Source organism: Salmo salar, chromosome 06 (assembly GCF_965601325.2).
Source record: "Salmo salar chromosome 06, fSalSal1, whole genome shotgun sequence".
Classification (NCBI taxonomy): domain Eukaryota; kingdom Metazoa; phylum Chordata; class Actinopteri; order Salmoniformes; family Salmonidae; genus Salmo; species Salmo salar.
This window is the reverse complement of record NC_138296.1, coordinates 39,472,623-39,493,233: the sequence shown is the minus strand read 5'-3', so window position 1 is coordinate 39,493,233 and position 20,611 is coordinate 39,472,623. Positions and strand designations below refer to the sequence as shown.

Here is a 20,611-nt window from a genome sequence, read left to right as displayed (position 1 = left end):
CTCCTCCTTGTGGGCTGACCGTAATGGAGAGAGGCAGTCACTCCGGTTTAAAACCACCTCCAAACAGAGAGATGGGGATGAAATGAATATTAGAGGAGAAGGAGAGGTAGACAGAGAGGACACCGCCGGTCACGGGCAGATCCTTCTTCCTGGACTGGAATCAGTAGGGTAATAGCCAGAAGGGACCTGGAAGGCACCAGCATGGAGCCGCTGCAGCCTGTACAGGAATTGATCTCCCAGTTTATTTCATCCCTGCTTTATGGCACTGGCTGTATCAAACCTTGGTGAATTTGCTGATTCTGCAGCGTGCTCACTTCATCAACACTGTAGTCAAACAGCTGACCAGTCTCTGATACGAAGACGTATTAGTGTTTATCTGTCTTTGCCAGACCGCATTGGACCTCTTTGATATGACAATACATCAACTTTGAGTATGCATTTATCATAACTAGAAACGGAGGGTGCTCCCGCAAGCTGTCACTAAGAATCTTTGATGGCTTTCTGTTGTAGGCACAAAATATTTGATAATGCGCAAACACCCTTAGGCTTATGTGCATTATGGGGGTACATTTGTTTTGGCTTTTTCGTAGCTGTGTGTCATGTGTATTACTGGTATGACAAGAGAAAGACAGACATGCAGTGTCTGAAGCCAGCACTACAAACAACACCCTGTTGGCCCTCAGACACATTGCTCCGATAGAAGCAGAGCAGAGACGTGGCAGGCAGCATATCTTCGTGTGTGTGAGAGTGCACTTTAACAAGATGGTAAACCTGGAGTTTCTTACCAAGGCTTACAAGCAGCATTAGCCCCAGGGCAGATAACAACATCTGGAGTGGCTCAAGTCACCACTCAAAGACTGCCTTATATTCTCTCTCGCTCTCTCAAAACAGTAGCTCTTAAGAAGCTCTGGCTAGGGTTCTGGTCAGGGGAATCGACAGGCTAACATGAGGCCAGGGCTTTTTCGTTTGGTTTTTACTCGCTTTAGGCTACATCCCTAATTTTCTTGGCTGTTGTTCTCTGAGCACGAGTGAGGGATTGTTCAGCGTTGTACCCAAGGGATTTTAGAGCTTGGTTTGACTCGGAGTCAAAAAATGTAATTATACAGGAGGACAAATGATCTGTTATGAAGGCAGATGGATGGAGCCTTCTAACCAGGCAGACACAAAGGGCCCTGATGATATTCTCTGGTCATACATAATAGCTAGGACTATTTCCATTGATATGTAAAAATGGTTTTGTCGTGTTTTGGAACATAGACTAGTATTAGATTAGTATTACTGTTGCTTTGTTCCCTCAGCCACTAGCATTGGGCACAGGCTAAGAAGGCTTAGGGGCGCGATCCTATCATTCCTACTCTCCTCTTGTATGCAGAGATTAGCACACTGACACACATTGGTGGCTTGCCTCGTTTCAGCTATAAGCTCAATCAATGAGGGCTGTTTACCTTCACACATACACTCCCCTACGTATTTATTTGGACAGTGAAGCTAAAACATTTTAATTTGGCTCTGTACTCCAGCATTTTGGATTTGAGATCAAATGTTTCATATGAGGCTACAGTACAGAATGTCACCTTTTATGTGAGGTTTATTTTCATATCGGTTTTAGAAATACCATAACCCCCCCCCCCAAAAAAGAAAAAATTATAACCTCCCCTGTTATTGTTAATGGTGAGGTTAGCATGTCTTGGGGTATAATTTTGTGTCTAACTTTCGCACTCATCATTATTCAGGATTCATTCATATTTGTAACTTTTTTTTTAACAAGGCAAGTCAGTTAAGAACAAATTGTTATTTACAATGACGGCCTACCCCGGACAAACCCGGACGATGCTGGGACAATTGTGCGGCGCCCTATGGGACTCCTAATCACGGCCGGTTGTGATACAGCCTGGAATCTAACCAGGGTCTGTAGTGACGCCTCTAGCACTGAGATGCAGTGCCTTAGACAGCTGCGCCACTCTGCATTCATGATTATAGCATCCACATTAAGTGTTAAAAATATATTCTATTCACAAAAAAAGGGACTCCAAAATGAACAAACTTCAAATGAATCTAACAAGTTTGTAGAGTCAGAAGCTTGATGTAGTCATTGCGTGCTAGGAATATGGGAGCAAATACTAAACTTTCAACTACTTTAATACACATAAGTGAATTTGTCCAAATACTTATGACACCGTCAGAAGGTCAAGTGCTTTCATTTGTAAATGGTGAAACAGATATGTATGAAAATACCCTAAAATAAAAGGGGACATTTATGTACCCTCATATGAAACATTTGATCTCAAATCCAAAATTAAAGTTTTTGCTTCGCTGTCCAAATAAATACGGAGTGTGTGAAGAGACATGAGAGGCACTCAAATATAGAACATGGGTTGCTGGAGACTGATATTGCAGCTTTCACTCTTGCTGATGTGTAAGTCTGCACTCTCATAGGCCATTTATTTATAGACATATTTGCATAAGATATTTCAGACTTCATGGCTCTTCTCAGAATGGTTTAAACATTAGAATCAAGGCATAGGCAGATGTGATTTATATGTGTGCCATTTTGGAGGCATAAATATAAATTGGATTAGGCCTACATTTTCCTCTTAGAAAAAATGCAGTTAAACATCATCCTGAACAGAATATTAGAGATAAATGTATCTTTATCGGTGTCTCTAGACGTGACACCGGCTCCCCTCTTTTAAAGCCTTTTCCTCAGGGGCTACAGAAATTATATTTTCTTCTGAATATCTCTTTCTTTCTCTCTCTTCCAATCTCTCTCTCCCTCTTCCGGATGGTGGATTTTGTCCTTGCTAGGGCACAGGGCTCTCCGCTGTTTCAGCACACGGTGCTGGCTAAAAATACCTCTCCGCCCCTCTGGTCCAGCATCCAATCCTCAGTGTGGGAGTGGGAAGAGAGATGGAGGGAGAAAGAAGCGTTAGAGGAGGAGGAGAAGAGGGTGCGATGGAGGGAGGGGGAGTAGACTGCGTTTCATCCTGGGTTGCACCGGAATACAGAGACACTGAAGCACTTCCAACGCAGGAGCTCCACAGCCTACTCTGCCAAAGCTCTCCTCTCCGTCAGCCAGAAGCTTAGGTCATTATAGATGTGGGTGTGGAGAAGGGATTGGCCACTTCTATGAACAAGTCAGTTTACACTGTGGATGTGATAGAGGCTGCTACTTTAGTGCAGCCATGCAATCAAAAGGATGTTGCACACATGATTTAAAACTAACTTCCGTCATTCATGTTATTCTTGCCACACTAATATGAACTCTTACCTGCTTTTCCACTTCCTAGAACAAACCTCAGACCATTGCAAGAAAATTGCTAGATGTACTGCAACTGAGCTCTCTTTGTTCTTGATGGCTCACTCGGCAGCAGCTATTAGAGCTAAGCTCTGTCAGGTGATCTTCTTTTGTTTAGATCTTCCTGGCTGGTACAGTAGGCAACCCCAAAAGGCTTCTCCCTCTAAGGTCAGGGTCATTAAGTCAGGAGAGAGAGTCTTACACCTTGGCTACACCGTGTGTTTTTTTTTAAAATAATTCTATCCCCACTAGATGCGATCATGATACACAGGTTCAAATACCAGAACCAACTACACTATTTTTATTTCACCTTTATTTAACTAGGCAAGTCAGTTAAGTTCATATTTACAATGACGGCCTACCCCGGCCAAACCTGGACGACGCTGGGCCAATTGTGCGCCGCCCTATGGGACTCCCAATCACGGCCTGATGTGATACAGCCTGGATTCGAACCAGGGACTGTAGTGATGCCTCTTGCACTGAGATGCAGTGCCTTGTGTGTTTAACTATTTATGTGTGTTTGGTAGCTATTTAACTGTACTATAATTTTTTCAAAGACCACAAAAAATTGTAATATCGTTATCAGTATCGTTCAAAAATGTCATATCGGTGCATCACTAGTCTGAGAGTCTTTAGGTGCCTTTTGGCAAACTCCAAGCGGGCTGTCATGTGCCTTTTACTGAGGATTGGCTTCCGTCTGGCCACTACCATAAAGGCCTGATTGGTGGAGTGCTGCAGAGACGGTTGTCCTTCTGGAAGGTTCTCCCATCTCCACAGGGGAACTCTGGAGCTCTGTCAGAGTAACCATAGGGTTCTTGGTCACCTCCCTGACCAAGGCCCTTCTTCCCCGATTGCTCAGTTTGGCTAGGTGGCCAGATTTAGGAAGAGTCTTGGTGGTTCCAAACTTCTTCCATTTTAAGAATGAATGATGAAGGCCACTTTGTTCTTGGGGATCTTCAATGCTGTAGTAATGTGTTGATACCCTTCCCCAGATCTGTGCCCCGACACAATCCTGTGTCAGAGCTCTACAGGTAATTCCTTCGACCTCATGGCTTGGTTTTTGCTCTGACATGCACTGTCAACTGTGGGACCTTTTTATAGACAGGTGTGCCTTTCCAAATCTTGTCCAATCAATTTAATTTACCACAGGTGGCCTCCAAGCAAGTTGTAGAAACATCTCAATGATGATCAATAGAAACAGGATGTACCTGATCTCAGTAACAGAGTCTGAATACTTAAGGTGTTTATTATTAAGGTGCAATAGGTGTTTCTGTGTTAATTTCTGTAAAAATGTCTTAAAACCTGTTTTCGCTTTGTCATTATGTGGTATTGTGTATAGGTTGAAGTACAATTTTTATTCAATTTTAGAATAGGGCTGTCAAGGGGTCTGAATACTTTCTGAAAATACTATATATTAATTTCAGGACAGGTTGAAATGCATGAAACATTCATGAACATTTAGCTAGATTTGTCCTGGGAGATGAACATTGGGTTATTATTTTACCTGATCATGCATATGGTCCTTTCTTAAAATCTGTTTATTTTTTATACACAGAGAGCATGTACAGAGAGAGGGGGCCTCATGGGCCGACTTCTGCTAATGGATGGGCTAATGAATTCTTAATTGACTTTTAGAGGAAAGGCTCCTACTTTCCCACTCCAATCTAGTGCCATCTCCAGGAGAGCACTGGGGGAGGCCCGCTCAGCAGATGTCCCCCTGAGGTTACTGTGGGTTTCATTAGGAAGATGGACCTAGGGAAGACATGCCAACCATATCCCCATGCTTTAGGGGCAAAGGAAATGGATAAGGCACTTTTTCCAGGAGATGAATTAGGCCTAGTAAAATCTCTTACCAACATTGGAGCTCAGCTCCAGCTCAATCTCATTTTTAACCATCACTAAAGCTCACTATGTGTCTGTCTACCACAGAGTTAACAAAGGTCAATGTTTCTGAAGATATCATCCATTTCCCTTTCCCTCCATTATCCTCACATTTACAGTGAGAAAAATGACAGTGACTGTTTTAATGGTTATTTTTATTTTACCTAAAAGTAGATTATATTTCTCTTGTCTATTAAAATAAGGAAAATGCTTGAGCAATCAAAGGGTAAATGAAAAAGCCATGAATATCTTTCCACCATTATTTTTGGTTTGTTTGTACGCGCTAGCATGAACAATGACTTCTGGGGATGATGGCAAGCAAATTGTCATGCAAATGAGAGAAACAAATTCATACATCTCATCTCGTTCAGTGGGTTAGGCCTTACATTAGGGGTGTAAACGTTTAAACGTTAAAACGATTCAACGAAATCGGGATCTTTAACGTTAAGAAAGAACTCAAACCGTTTTTTGTTTTTCCCCCCACAAAATTACAATCACAGCTTTATTTTCCTTGTTATAGCCTAACTAGACGATAGGCTATAAAGGGCTGGGGAAAGTTGTATAATTTAAATAAAACCAGAGAGGAAGAGGTGAACTTTGGTGAATTTGGGAGGCATGCAAGACAGATTACCAAGACATATGCGCTCCGTGTTTTTTCAGCGTATTTTTTTCCCCCCACACTTTTATTTATTTTTTGCCGATAGATTGGCCTAGTGCATGGTTCTGACTCTGTCTGCCAGGTTAGCCGACCTGCCTATGCTGTGCCTCTCTCTCTCCGTCCCTTGCTAGCTCGCTATGAAAGATGCAAGTGTTTTGATTAGTTGCTGTACTTCCGATGAACACTGTCTCCTCCTTTCCAAAAATATGGAATTTAAGAGTCGATTTCTAGTGGAATCTAATCTTGACACGCCGAAATGGGAGTCGACGCTGGGAGTCGACGTGCAAGGAGTCAATTCTCCACCACTCATTCTTAACCTGTTGGGTCTAGGGGGCAGCATTTGCACGTCTGGATAAAAAAAATGTACCCGATTTTAATCTGGTTACTAATCCTACCCAGTAACTAGAATATGCATATACTTATTATATATGGATAGAAAACACTCTAAAGTTTCCAAAACCGTTTGAATGGTGTCTGTGAGTATAACAGAACTCATTTGGCAGGCAAAACCCTGAGACATTTTCTGACAGGAAGTGGATACCTGATGTGTTGTATTGACTTTAAACCTATCCCATTGAAAAACACAGGGGTTTAGGAATATTTTGGCACTTCCTATTGCTTCCACTAGATGTCACCAGCCTTTACAAAGTGTTTTGAGTCTTCTGGAGGGAGATCTGACCGAACAAGAGCCATGGAACGATGATGTCCCATTAGACACCTGGCGCGCTAGTTCATGTTGGGTACCCTCGTTCCAATACGTTATAAAAGAGTATGCATTCGTCCACCTTGAATATTATTCATGTTCTGGTTAAAAAAGGCCCTAATGATTTATGCTATACAACGTTTGACATGTTTGAACGAACGGAAATATATTTTTTCCCCTCGTTCATGACGAGAAGTCCGGCTGGCTTACATCATGTGCTAACGAGACGGAGATTTTTGGACATAAATGATGAGCTTTTTTGAACAAAACTACATTCGTTATGGACCTGTGATACCTGGAAGTGACATCTGATGAAGAGAATCAAAGGTAATGGATTATTTACATAGTATTTTCGATTTTAGATCTCCCCAACATGACGTCTAGTCTGTATCGCAACGCGTATTTTTCTGGGCGCAGTGCTCAGATTATTGCAAAGTGTGATTTCCCAGTAAGGTTATTTTTAAATCTGGCAAGTTGATTGCGTTCAAGAGATGTAACTCTATAATTCTTTAAATGACAATATAATATTTTACCAATGTTTTCTAATTTTAATTATTTAATTTGTTACGCTGACTTGACTGCCGGTTATTGGAGGGAAACGATTTCCTCAACATCAATGCCATAGTAAAACGCTGTTTTTGGATATAAATATGAACTTGATAGAACTAAAAATGCATGCATTGTCTAACATAATGTCCTAGGAGTGTCATCTGATGGAGATTGTAAAAGGTTAGTGCATCATTTTAGCTGGTTTTATGGTTTTGGTGACCCTGTCTTTGACTTGACAAAACATTACACACAACTCTTGTAAATGTACTGTCCCAACATACTCTAAATTTATGCTTTCGCCGTAAAACCTTTTTGAAATCGTAAAACGTGGTTAGATTAAGGAGATGTTTATCTTTCAAATGGTGTAAAATAGTTGTATTTTTGAAAAATTTGAATTTTGACATTTATTTGGATTCAAATTTGCCGCTCTTGAAATGCACCTGCTGTTGATGGAGTGCACCACGGGTGGCACGCTAGCGTCCCACCTAGCCCCAAGAGGTTAACAGTTGGAAAAATGGTGCGCGCTGGGACCATCAGGTTAGAGTGGCAGCGGCCACGCGGTGTGGAGCGTTTGTGTGGCCTGTGCAGAGGGGAGAGAACAGGGATAGACAGACACATAGTTGACAAGGTACAGAATAGGCTACGCTAATGCAAAGGAGATTGGAATGACAAGTGGACTACATGTCTCGAATGTTCGGAAAGTTAAGCTTACGTTGCAAAAATCTTATTGACTAAAATGACGAAAATGATACAGTACTGCTGGCTGGTGGAGTAGGCTAGCTAGCAGTGGCTGTGTTGTTGACTTTGAACGTGTAGCTGGCTAGGTAACCTCAATAGTTTCAGTACTACACCTTGTCATGATACAAAAGCAACTTTGTAGCTAGCTAACATAACACTAATCAAGACGTTCCTTTGTAATGTATTTAGTTTCTACAATGCTGCTCGTCGGTAATAGTTGGCTGGGTTTGGAAAAATGGCGTCGCGGGGGACGGAAATAGCTGGCTAGCTAACCTCGATAATTACTAGACTACACAATTATCAAGCTATGACAAAGACAACTATGTAGCTAGCTAGCTAACACTGCACTAGTCAAATCGTTCCGTTGTAAAGTATTAGTATCTACAGCGCTGCTAGTCGATAACGGTTGGCTAGCTAGCAGTGGGTTAATGATGACTAGGTGTGTTGACTAAGTCTGGCGTCGCGTCGCGGCTGGCTAGCTAGCCTCGATAATTACTCTAACTACACAATTATCTTAGATGCAAAGACAGCAAAGATAACTATGTAGCTGGCTAACTAACACTAACACTACACTAATCAAGTCGTTCCGTTGTAATGTAATAGTTTCTACAGTGCTGCTAGTCGGTAGAAGTTAGCTGGTTGGCTAGCTAGCAGTGTTGACTAGCTAGCTAGCAGTGATGACTACGTTAGGAGGACGAAGATAGCTAACCTCGATAATTACTCTAATTACTCTAAACTACACGATTATCTTTGATACAAAGACGGCTATGTAGCTAGCTAAGAAAAATTGCTCAGATCAAACAAATCAAACCGTTGTAATGTAATGAAGTGTAATATTACCTGTGGAGCGAAGCGCAGTGCGACTGCTCGCTTCAAACCGAATAAACAACATAATGCACTTTTACTTTCTTCTCCAACACTTTGTTTTTGCATTATTTAAACCTAATTGAACATGTTTCGTTATTTATTTGAGGCTAAATTGATTTTATTGATGTATTATATTAAGTAAAAATAAGTGTTCATTCAGTATTGTTGTAATTGTCATTATTACAAATAAATAAATAAAATCGACCGATCAATCGGTATCGGCTTTTTTGGGTCCTCCAATAATCGGTATCGGCGTTGAAAAATCACAATCGGTCGACCTCTAACACACACACACACACACACACACACACACACACACACACACACACACACACACACACACACACACCCAGTCACGGCCACAGCTTCCCAACATGTGTGCTGCTATCTTGGCTCAGTGCTACAACTCTCTATATAGAGCCATGCATTGGATTGCTGCAATAATAACCAATCTCTGTGTGTAAGGTCATCTGTCTTGTACTGTCGTTCTCCCGGTATGTCCCTGTGTGTGCAGAATGGAAGCATGCACGGGTCTGAAATGGAAAAGGAATCTGTTGAAGAACCACATTATGTTCTTGAGATCAGGAGATCACACTCTGGAGGAGGTTGCTTATCCTGTTCCACAGAAGAGCCACTGAAATACTCACATTTGGAATGGTGGCGATGAACACTATTATCTCATATACTTGGGTGCATTATATGTTTTGCGATTCTCACAATTCTATATCTATTGCGATTCGGTACTGTGATTTTATTGCGATTTGATGTTCCAAACATATTGTTCACCTTGTGTCTGCTGCAGATGGACAAGAGAGCCATGAAAAAGTCATTTTTGATCAGTCATGGAAATAAAAGTGCTGTAAATAAATTGGCTCCCTATTGTAAAAAGAAGATGGAGAGGAGAACAAGCTGTGAAGGAAAAATACTGGAGTTTTGGTGCTGGTACAGCCAACTGGCGCAAAAATAATATTGTGATATTCTCCAAATGATACAAAATATCAAAAATAATATCCCGATATGTTACTGTATTGATAACCATCACTTGTGGCTTAACAGTCTAAGCCTATATGAAATTAATTACATCTATCATAGTTTACTGATACCAAAAACCATTACAATAGGCTGTTTTAATAACCTGGATGACTTCAACCTCGAGGAATGAAGAGAAATCAGAGAAATGCAATGACTCATTTAATTCACTCAAGTTTCAGTTTAGAGGGACATCACGGAATAGAGTGATATCATGACGCTCCAGTTTAGAGTAACTGAGAGATTGTCCCTTATGGGGGGAAAAAATGTATTTTGAGATTCGTCAGTAGAATCCGCTTTTTCCCTCTTTGCATGTCAGGAAATGAACACCTCCCAGTTGGAGGGATATCATTATTTTGTTTGGGCTTAGCTTGTGTGACTTTAAGCCTAGTGGTTTAGAGCGTTGGGCCAGTAACCGAAAGGTTGCTGGATCGAATCCCCAAGCTGACATGGTAAAAATCTGTCGTTCTGCCACTGAGCAAGGCAGAACGACAGATTTGTACAGTTGTCCCGCAGGCGCTGACGACGAGGATGTCGATTTAAGGCCGCCCCCCGCACCTCTCTGATTCAGAGGGCTTGGGTTAAATGCGGAAGACACATTTCAGTTGAAGGTATTGAGTTGTACAACTGACTAGGTATCCTCCTTTCCCTTTGTACGGCCAGTAGATTTCTTGGCAGCCTCCCTTTTCATATGCAGCCAGTCTTCTCCCTGACCCAGTTGTCAGACAGAGACCATCAGGTGTGAATCCCCATCCTCTCACACTTCCTGTGGCAACGTCTGACTACAGTACTGGCGTGTTCTTCCAACACCGACTTATTATCCCCTCAGGCTATTCAGAGCAAGACATGCCAAAGTTCTACAAGCTTCCTCAGACATCTTGAACACAGCACCTATGACTTTCCTCACCCTTGACTGCTCACACTGAGACTTCAGTCTCGCCAGGCAGAGTGCTACTCCTCACAGTCCCAAGGGACTGACTGTGAAATTGCAATTTTCCGCTCTGGTGGCACGGCGATGTGTAATTGACTTAATGAGATGGATTTTGGAAGGGATGGTAAAGGGTGGGGGATGGCTAATTTTAAAGGAGGTGCCAGTAGAGCTCCTCAAGCCCAGAGAAGGCTCTTATCTCGTCATACTCTGGTCCTTCTCTGGCACATCCTGACTTCCTGACCCACAAAGTAGTCTCACGCTAGTCATAATTTCTAGGGTCCTATTGTCTACTTGATGTCTTTGGACTGTTGATCTTGAGGATCACTCAAGGAATGACCCAAGTCTTCAGGATAGACCAGGGATTGATGTTGAGTGTTGTTTGGATATGCCGTCAATGTCATGGGACGTTTTTGGTCTGAACACCTCACTGCAAATTTGAGACTGGATTTATAGAGATATCACATGCATTTTTGACCTCAGAACATTTTTTTGCTGTACACTGGATAACTGGCAGCAACTCAGGACCCCACAGATGAAGGTCCAGGTCTCTGGTTAGGCATCAGCCTTGTATGCACAAAACTCAAAATCATTGAATTGCCTGATCTAAATAATGGCTTTATATTAGTTCATAGCGAACTGTGTTGTTCAGTAACTACTGAAATGATTTGTTTATGATGACAGGTGCCATATGCTATCGGAGCTGGAGAGAATTACTGTTGCCCTGATGGGTACCTCCAAGCGCACGGTTGGTATTTTGTGTTAACAGTAATTAAGTTTGCTACTTGCATTCTGCTATTGCTGGGTGTGAGAGAAAGATGCTTACTATTTTTTTTTTTTTATGTAGTGTTTTTTTTGTGGGATTAAATTTGTAGGACTGAGCTGTGGTAACTCTTATACTGACTGCCTTTCTCCAGGGGTTGAAACTACATGTACCTTCACAACCGCAGTGTAGTTAAATGTGGTAACACTAAAATGTTATTTTTTTTGTGCTAGTATTTTAATAGCAAGCTAGGTAATGTTCTTTCCAAAAACAAAACATTTTGAGAATATAATGATGCATAACTTTATGCAAAATCAAGTAGTTATTATTGGACTCTGAGAGGAGCTCTTCCTTGATTACATCATTATGAAACCAAAGGCACTAAAGCACAGATGGATATAACGCACAGATCCCGCTGTGCCACAAGAGACAAGGATCCGGGAGAAGGGAGGCATGGCTAAAATGTGGGTCTAAGCCCAGGAACAAGAACCCCCTGCTGGGAAAGACTGAGATTAAATGTGCTCGGTATATAAAGACATGGAAAGCTGGTGGAGCGACCGCAGTAAGGTCGGTCCTGACTGACAAATCTGACAGGCGTAACCCTTGGCTCTGTGTTGGGTCCTGGCAGAATGCTAAGAGGATGGAGGACTGGGTGTCTACCTGTCACCTCTCCTTCCCTTCTTTTCTGCCTGTCCTCACGCATCAGCCCTGACAGGTTTTCATTTTTTTTACTGACCTGTCACTGACCACAGAAAGAACCGGGATGGCTTCTCGCCAAGCCCTTCCCGCGCCACAGACCCCTTGCCCCTCTGCCTGGGGTGTTAACCCTGCTAAGCCCCCTTGGCAGGAGCACAGCTGGCCAACAGGAAATGAGAGCAGATCAGGCTGCTTTTAAGGGAATGAGAGATGAAGTTGGATGGCTGAGAGGGGTGTTGGGGAACATGAGGGGGTAGGAGTGGGGGGACCAATGTTATTTCACACTAAGGGACGACAAATGCAGTCTGCCGATGGGGCAGTGGGCACTGAAATAGCAGCGGTGCCCTGAGGAGGAAGAGAATCTGCTTCATTGAGTTTCATTCTGTGTGGAATGAGTCTTCTTTTATTTGTTTTCTTGTCTGGCTGTCACCTCCGGTCTGATAGGCAAGCAATAAATTAAACCCTTTTGAAAAGAAAATCATACAGTCAGAACATAAAAAATAGAATGAGGAACCAGAACATTCTGATGGCTCATCTCTCCAGAGATATTAAAGCTTAGTGTCTCTCTCTGTCCACCACAAATATTTAGTTTTGTTTTTAAGTTGCACAGAAATTATACTTGGCTGAAAGGAGGGGGTTTTAAACTCCCCTCAATTCTTCTTCCCCATATATTTTTATCCATGTCGTGCTTGTCCTCTGACCTTCTGTTGCCCAGTGCCCTTAACGCAAACAATGAATGGCCTAAATATATATAATATGGGTAGCAAGTAGGGGGGCAGGCATTAGGGCAAGTCCCCTATTAAGAAGATGCAGGACCATTTTTTGATAAGACAAAAGATATCTATAAATATCAAAATGGTCAACCAGGACACATCGAGGGCCATTCAAATCTGAAATTCACTTCCTGGAGAAAAGGATGCAAGTTTTTGGTGTACGCCACAGAGCATACTATCCTCTCATCGCAAACATGAATGGTACACAGGATGTATCTGTTGAATGCATCCTATGACCCATGCGTTGTGGGTTATTCAGTAGTGTTTAGGATGAATATCCTAAAGATGCAGGCTATCCGACTCCCACTCCTCATCATCTTGTAATCAAGATTTTGATCAGCTCGAAGACAGATGGTTTGCCTGAGAGCCCCCTCCCCCTTCCCTTCCTCCGATCCTGAGCTCCAGTATGCGTGTCTAGGCCAGAGTTATCCAGACTTACGGAATGACACCCACCTCCCTCTCCACCTCCATCTCACCCCCCCTACTTCACTGAGCCTTGGCGTCACCATGGAGTTGGGGTCATCCATCTAGCGCTCGAGCTGTGCTAAAATTAGTGCAGCACTTGGGAAACTTAAGCTGGCAAAGTGCCATGTCATTGTGCTCTACTGAAACTGTGATATCTACAGTATGTGTTGGGTTTTTCAGATCCCTCAAAATGAGGCCAAAAACGGACTGTTTTTAACACACATATATCTAATCCTGGTAACATCTCATTACTGAACAGTTTTTTTGTATCAAAACACAAATACAAATAGACTGATAAGGTTTTTTGCAGCGTAAAAGATCATCCCAGCTTCATTTCACACAAAAAACATCCAAATGTAGGCTAACCATTGCTCATCTTCTGGAGGGCCACATAATGCTACATCTGGGGACCAGACCAGATACTGGAAACAATTGACTCTTTGCCTCTAACATCTCCATTCTTCAGTAAATGTCCCCAGTAAGAATGAGGATCTGAATGAGCACTGTTGGCTGTGTGGTTTGGTTTGCCGTACCTCATTATCCTTCTCTCTGCATACCATTATACAACTCACTTCAGCCAGCTCTACTCTGAGAAGGCAACAATCGAGGCTTTCATACCGTAAGTGCAATACACACACTGCTTCCCAAACGTCTGGAACTTAGAAGTTCTTTTCATAACTCTGTAGGAGTATGGTGAGGATGCCCACGCACAAGGAGGTTTGGGTGTGGCAGCCCTAGAACAGCCTCTAGTCTCCTTTACCTCAGGACTGCTGATGACAACTCAAGAACTGGATAGCCTTCCATAGCCATGTCCCATCTCGTGATGTTAAGTCAAGTTAATTAGCTAGTAGGCCTACATTTGATATGTAGTACGAGTTGACGCTGCTTTTGTAAGAGCTACTTGATTCCGTTGTGAAGAGACTGTGACTGGAGTTGCCACGCTTGACTGACTGGAGGTCTTTGGTGCCCTGTGGTTGAGAGGGGCTCTGTTAAACACAGGACAAACAAACAGCTCAGAGCTTCTCCAGTGTGGAAATCCTAGTGCTGTGCTCAGCGACTCCAAACCCTCACCCCCTTCTTTCCGATCCTGTCGTTATGGCAGCGCGACCCTGCGGCTGTGCTCCATGTGTGTGTCTCACAGCATGTCTTTTGGGTGTGTGTGGTTTGAGTATCTGTCTGTGGGTGGGTGGAGATTTTCTTTCTTCTCCTTTTGACTTTGTCCATTGTGCTGTGTGGCTTGTCTTGTTCTCTGTGGTTTCTTTGAGCATAGCGTTTGTGTGTGCTTCCTGTGTGTCCAGGTGTGTGCGTGTCTGCCCCTTCATCTGGGTATTTCATCTTCATGTGCAGCCTGTTTTATACCTTCCCCTCATTTCTTTATCTCCACTCCTCCTTGCTCTCGCCACCCGAATCTCCATCTCTCTCTTTCCTATTAGCTCTTCACATAATGTCTGTTTTGTTTAGAGTGCCCAGCGACTCGTAGCCAGGATTTGCATGTGTGACAGATCCCATATTCTCTCCTCCCTGCCCGGGGCCATCACCCGCCAGAGCATGTAGGAGTCCAGGGCTGCCCTCTCAGACAAAGTGAATGATCTCTCTATCGCCTCTCAATCCTCCCCCAGCAATTCAGTCACCCTCTCATTCAGCTGAATAGGGACCCGCGGATCGCAACCCGCCAACACATCGGCCATTTTGTGGCTTGAGTAAGAATCAGTTTGCTTTGTCAGAGTGAGTATTGGTTGAAGCATTCACTGTAATATGGCTAACTTGGCCCTGCTATTGTCTGGTGGTGGGTGGATGATGGTGTAGGCTACTTCAAGTTACGCTGCCAACCTGTTGTACGCTGTCCAGAATTCAACTTGATACAACTAAATTATCCAAGCACCTTCCTTTCCTTTGACTGAACTGGCTGGCTGTGTGCTGGATGACTGAACTTGTGTGTGATGAAAAGTCCCCTAGTCCAGTGTGTATGCTTTCTCTGAGTGGAGGGGCTCTAAGCTTACTCCCTCAGCCAAAGACAAATAACTTAACTGGAAAATCACCCCATTCCCTTAGTGGATTTGGGGTATTGAATAATATCCCTCTGTGTCTGCCTGTGCATGTGTGTTTGTGTGTCTCCTTGTATGTCACTTATTTCTTGGGGGAAATATCTCTTTACTTTGACTAGTATTGGATCACTCTGCACTGTTAAAAGCTATAAAGCATAAATAACAAAGGCACGCCTCTCTTGCTCTGTCCTCACTCTTCTCTCTCTTCCTTCTGCTCTCTGCCTTTCCTGGCCAGTTTAATAGCCAAGAGCACTGCTAAATATTGTTTCAATTCGACTAGTACCTGAATGCGAAAATAACACATCAATTCCACATGAGATGTCAGCCAGTACAGTTTGTGCAAGCCTCTTGAGTCTGAGCATTGTGTTAGTCTTCCACATGTAGGTATATTCCCCTCGACCATACATGTGTAACGCAGCCTTTCTTTTGTTATCATAAAAGCCAGTGCTGCAAGAGATTGGGGCCTTTGATGATGCCTTGGGGGAAATCATGACATCATAGAGGATGTGCAACTTTCTTGCAGTTGAGCAGGTTCGGGTGTCGCTTACTTAAAATCCCTTGACTCGCTCCAGTCTACCGGGCTGCTCCTCCGCTTCTCATCTGTCATCTCTGGTGTTTTGGGTGTAGCTACTGTAAGTTGCTCTGGATAAGAGTGTCTGCTAAATGACAAAAAATGTAAATAGCTCAGTCTTATCTGTATCACACACCACAATAACATACGGGGCTTGTGTGTTGCATGCAAAAAGGAGCCTAGCGTTGCCCGTAAGTTCACTTTTAGAAAAGGGGCCTTACCTCAGTTATGTATGTCTCCTCTTGTGCGGAACATTTGGCGACTTTCCATGCGCTGTAACACCGTACCCAAACCGGCCGCGCGCCATCGTGCACAAATTGATTTTGTCCCCCCACACCAAACGCGATTAAGACACGCAGGTTAAAATATCAAAACAAACTCTGAACCAATTATATTAATTTGGGAACAGGTCGAAAAGCATTAAACATTTATGGGAATTTAGCTAGCTAGCTTGCAGTTGCTAGCTAATTTGTCCTATTTAGCTAGCTTGCTGTTGCTAGCTAATTTGTCCTGGGATATAAAGGTTGAGTTATTTTACCTGAAATGCACAAGGTCCTCTACTCCGACAATTAATCCACACATAAAACGGTCAAGCGAATCGTTTCTAGTCATCTCTCCTCCTTCCAGGCTTTTTCTTTTTTGGACTTTTATATGGCGATTGGCAACTAACTTTCAATAAATGTGTATTACCACCACCGACCTCCGTTCGCCTTTCAGTCACCCACGTGGGTATAACCAATGTGGAGATGTCACGTAGGTATCTGGTTCTATAAACCAATGAGGTGGGAGAGGCAGGACTTGCAGCGCAATCATCGTCACAAATAGAACTGACTTCTATTTTAGCCCTTGGCAACGCAGGTGCTCGTTGGCGCGTGCAAGCAGTGTGGGTGCAATAATTGCATGTCTAAATTTATTTTGCAACGCTCACGCATGCGACGTGAGCAGTGTAGTCAGCATGTAAGGGGTCAAGGTGCGCCTTCAAATTATTATAATTTTTTTATTTTTTTAAATGACATGAACACAAAAATGGAGGGAGGAGTAAGAGTAAAATAACAAAGGATGTCCAGGAACGGGGTCAGAATGTTGAAAAAGGATTCTGACAGATCTGAGTTTTTATTTTCTTTATGTGATGTTTCATGGCTCGGCCTTGGCAGAATCTCTCTCCCTCTCTTCTCCCAGGGGAGGAGTCAATCAATCAAATGTATTTATTAAGCCCTTTTTCCATCAGCAGAAACCCAGCCTAAAACCCCGAAATGCAGGAGTCTGTGGTGTGTGTCCTCATCCTGACTTCACTGTGTTACTGTGCCCCTTATTCATATGAAGCTAATGTCTTAATTAAAAATCCCAAACTCCTATGTTGTCTGCCATGCAGTCTGAGAATATAAACGTTAATCGAAAATGAGACGGTGTTATTCAGTTAGCGGGTTATGCAAAGGTTTGATGTAATGCTGACTGTTGACACTATGAATCACTTACTGATGTTTTCCCTTTTGCAGGATACACCAGAGTGCATCAGTTGGGAGATGGGAGAAGGGCTTAGGCTTGAGCCTGTCGCTGCCCCACCCGTCTCACTGTGAGGCCTTTGTCTCCCACTCATGGTAAGTCCCCACATGATGTGTGTGTCATGTGCTATTGTTTATATGTCATGGTATACCACAGAAAAAGTCCGGGGACAGTCGCTACAAACAATGCCAGTTTTGTCTGAGCACAGGGACAGTGTTCATGACTGCGAGAAACTGAATATCTGGTTCAAGTTGGTCCATTGTGAGTAGCCTAACTGTCCATCAAACTGTCAACTCTACAAAACCACGTTTGACATTTTTGATAGGGAAGCAACAGCAGGGTATGGCCCCATTATACAGTCTGGATGAAACTGTTCAACTTCTATACATGTACATCCTCTCTCAGGTCCAAACTACTCTTTCTCTATGCTATTCCAGCTACGACCAAGAATTGGTATACTTCCCCAGATAGAACTGTTGGCAGAGGTAAGGTAGGCAATGGTAATTCCACATGTGTTGCAGTTTTATATTCTTTGTGAAAAAGAATGCACAATTGTTTTTGCATTTAAGCCTAAAAACACTTTACCTTAAATTCATAAAAAGTTACATTCTCTATAGAAACTTCAATGTCTATTGGAAAATTTAAGATGCAAATCCAATTTGTAAACATCTGATGCTGGAGCTGTCAAAGATGATGGGTCAGTTGTATATCCAGCCATACACTTAGCATGTGTACGTTTGTGAGAGATGGGCTATGTCATTTACATGTACCTGGTATTTCAAAACAACAGCAAGGTAAGTACTTAACAAAGCTCTCCTTTCAATGTTGCTATAGCCACAAGCTAGAATTCATTGTCCTGATTGGTGACATTGTTTTGGGAACAATAAAATCCAGTCACGTTGCTAATTGATGGGTAGGAAGCAACAAGTGACTGATCAAAACATCTCCACATCTCACTGCTCACGGATATCAAACGACTCCAATAACGCACAAAACTACATGGTGCAACAACCAGAAAGACGAACTTCCACCAAGAATTGCCACGCATCCCGTACTCATTTAATGCAATAAAGCGACAAGTGAGACCCAAACAAAGCCAGCCCTGTGTTGAGCTCAGTAGCCATCTCCCTAGCCTCTCTTTAGAGAACACTGTCTTGTTTTCTTCTCACAGAGCTGAGGCGAGCATCACCATGTCCGCTCAAGGCTCATCTAATTATCCAGTGGCCGCCCAGCCGTGAAATTGGCGTTTGGCTGTGAAATGGAGCCAGTGTGGCTGGAGGAGACCTTGGCTTTTTGAGAGACCGTTGCAAGGTCCCTTTTCTTTAGAACGAACAAGGGCCGGGCGAGGAGGAGGAGACAACGAATGGCGTATCCAGCCCGGCCAATTCAAGGCGGCCATAATGAGCATAACAGCGAGGGCAGGCGCACCACAGTGGATTAGCAGAGGATTATTACCTTTGATCTGTTATGAAGAGGGAGGAGCTAGGCGAAGGGCAATTAGCTGAGAGGCAGCCAACTGACTAATTTATTTTGTGGCTGTTGTCAAGGGGAGTAAGAGATACTGTGCTGTTCGCATAAGACGTGATGGCTGAATGGGGTGGTGTGAAAGAAACCGACAGGGACTGGATTTTCATGGTGGTGATGCATTTGTAGATGGAAATCCATCAAAGACCGTTTTCAATGGTTTCTGGGTTATTTCTATCTTAAATTAATATGTATTAATGTAACAATTCTGATTTCGAGAGGCACTTCTGTAGTAGGCCTATGCTTTATATAATCATACCGGCTAATTGAGAGAATAATTGGAAAAGTCTTTCACTGTGTATTTTCAGTGACTCGTTTTATTGACATGTCAAATGAACGGACAGGCTGGTGCCTAGCTAATTGTTTGACCATTTCTTGGGGATTCCATGAGATTAGGATGTAAACCTCTCTCATTATTTGCTTGTGGTTTGATCTGTTTGTTACTCAAGAGGACATGATGGGGCATGGAGGGATGAAAACATTACTGATGTTTTATGAGAAGGTTTAGAGACTGACCTAATGCCTTTTAAAGGGGTTAATAAAGACTTCTCAAACAACCTTTACAATCAGGTAAGCGTGATAGATCCCTAGGGTCCACTCCCATGGATAAATTGCTCCATAAGATATTGTAACCCATGCTCAAGTGGTCCAACTCAGCGCCACATCTTTATACCTTTCCTTGATGAGATAGCTGCTGCATTACTTATACTATTAACCTAGTAAATGCTTTTGCTAATGATGTGTTCATGAAAAGTATCAGAAGGACTATTAATCTGCTCAGCATTTAGCATTAGCCTAAAGCCTTTAAAACATTCTGGCGCATTAAAATAGTCAAATCGGCTGTCGAGAACCACTGCGACGTCTCACTTTCGAGCACCGCTGTGATTAAGGTGTTAGCTCGCCACCTGTGATCAAGTGACAAAGCTATTGTGTGTTATTTTAAGCACAGGCATCTGTTTCTCAAATGTCTGCTGTTTTTAATTGTCTTGACGCAAGTCAGTTTGCTTTTATGCACATGAATTCATTTAGACTTAACAGTTCTGCCCTTCGCTGTTGTCATGAGCAGTTCAATTTCAAATGTTTTCAAAACCAAATAATCTTCATCTATGACCTGCGTGTCTTTTAGGTTGAGTGAATTGTCGCCCCCCCCCCCGTATGATTTGCAAAACAAGCTGTCCTTGACGCATACTGTATTCCCCCAGCATGATTGTGATGTCATGTACATTCACTACAGCTAACAATTTATTTAGCTCCGATAGCCAATTAGACTGTCTGCATGAGGCCCGGTCTGTTTGCTGAGACCCACTCAGGCGTAGGAGTGCTTATTAGTTATCTGTCTTCTTGGGGTTCTGGGTGGACAGCAAACCAGTTTGGATTGACAGAGCGCCTCAGCCCTCGTTGTCCAACCGTTTACGTCGTGTCATTGGATACTCATGTCATTGGATGCTCACACTGCCACTCAAGATTAGACAATCCTTCCAGGTCCAGCATTAGTGAGATGTCACTCATCGGGCCGGCAGCAACATGAGCAATTATCATGTTCTTTTAGTTGCAAATCGGGGCAGCCCAAGCTGCTGTTAAACTCCCTGCCTCTCGCTTCATTCAGCAGGCACATTACAACTC

General features: G+C 43.0%; 1 protein-coding gene across 4 annotated transcripts in view; it reads left to right on the top strand.

Moving 5' to 3' along the window:
* Nucleotides 1-20,611, top strand: part of LOC106607178 (protein TANC2) — a 149,290-nt gene that overhangs the window by 20,837 nt on the left and 107,842 nt on the right. For all 4 annotated transcript variants that reach the window (XM_045720468.2, XM_082976563.1, XM_082976564.1 and 1 more), the window contains exon 2: nt 17,458-17,559. The gene's annotated coding sequence lies outside the window, so the exon portion shown is untranslated. The remainder of the gene's footprint in view (nt 1-17,457; nt 17,560-20,611) is intronic.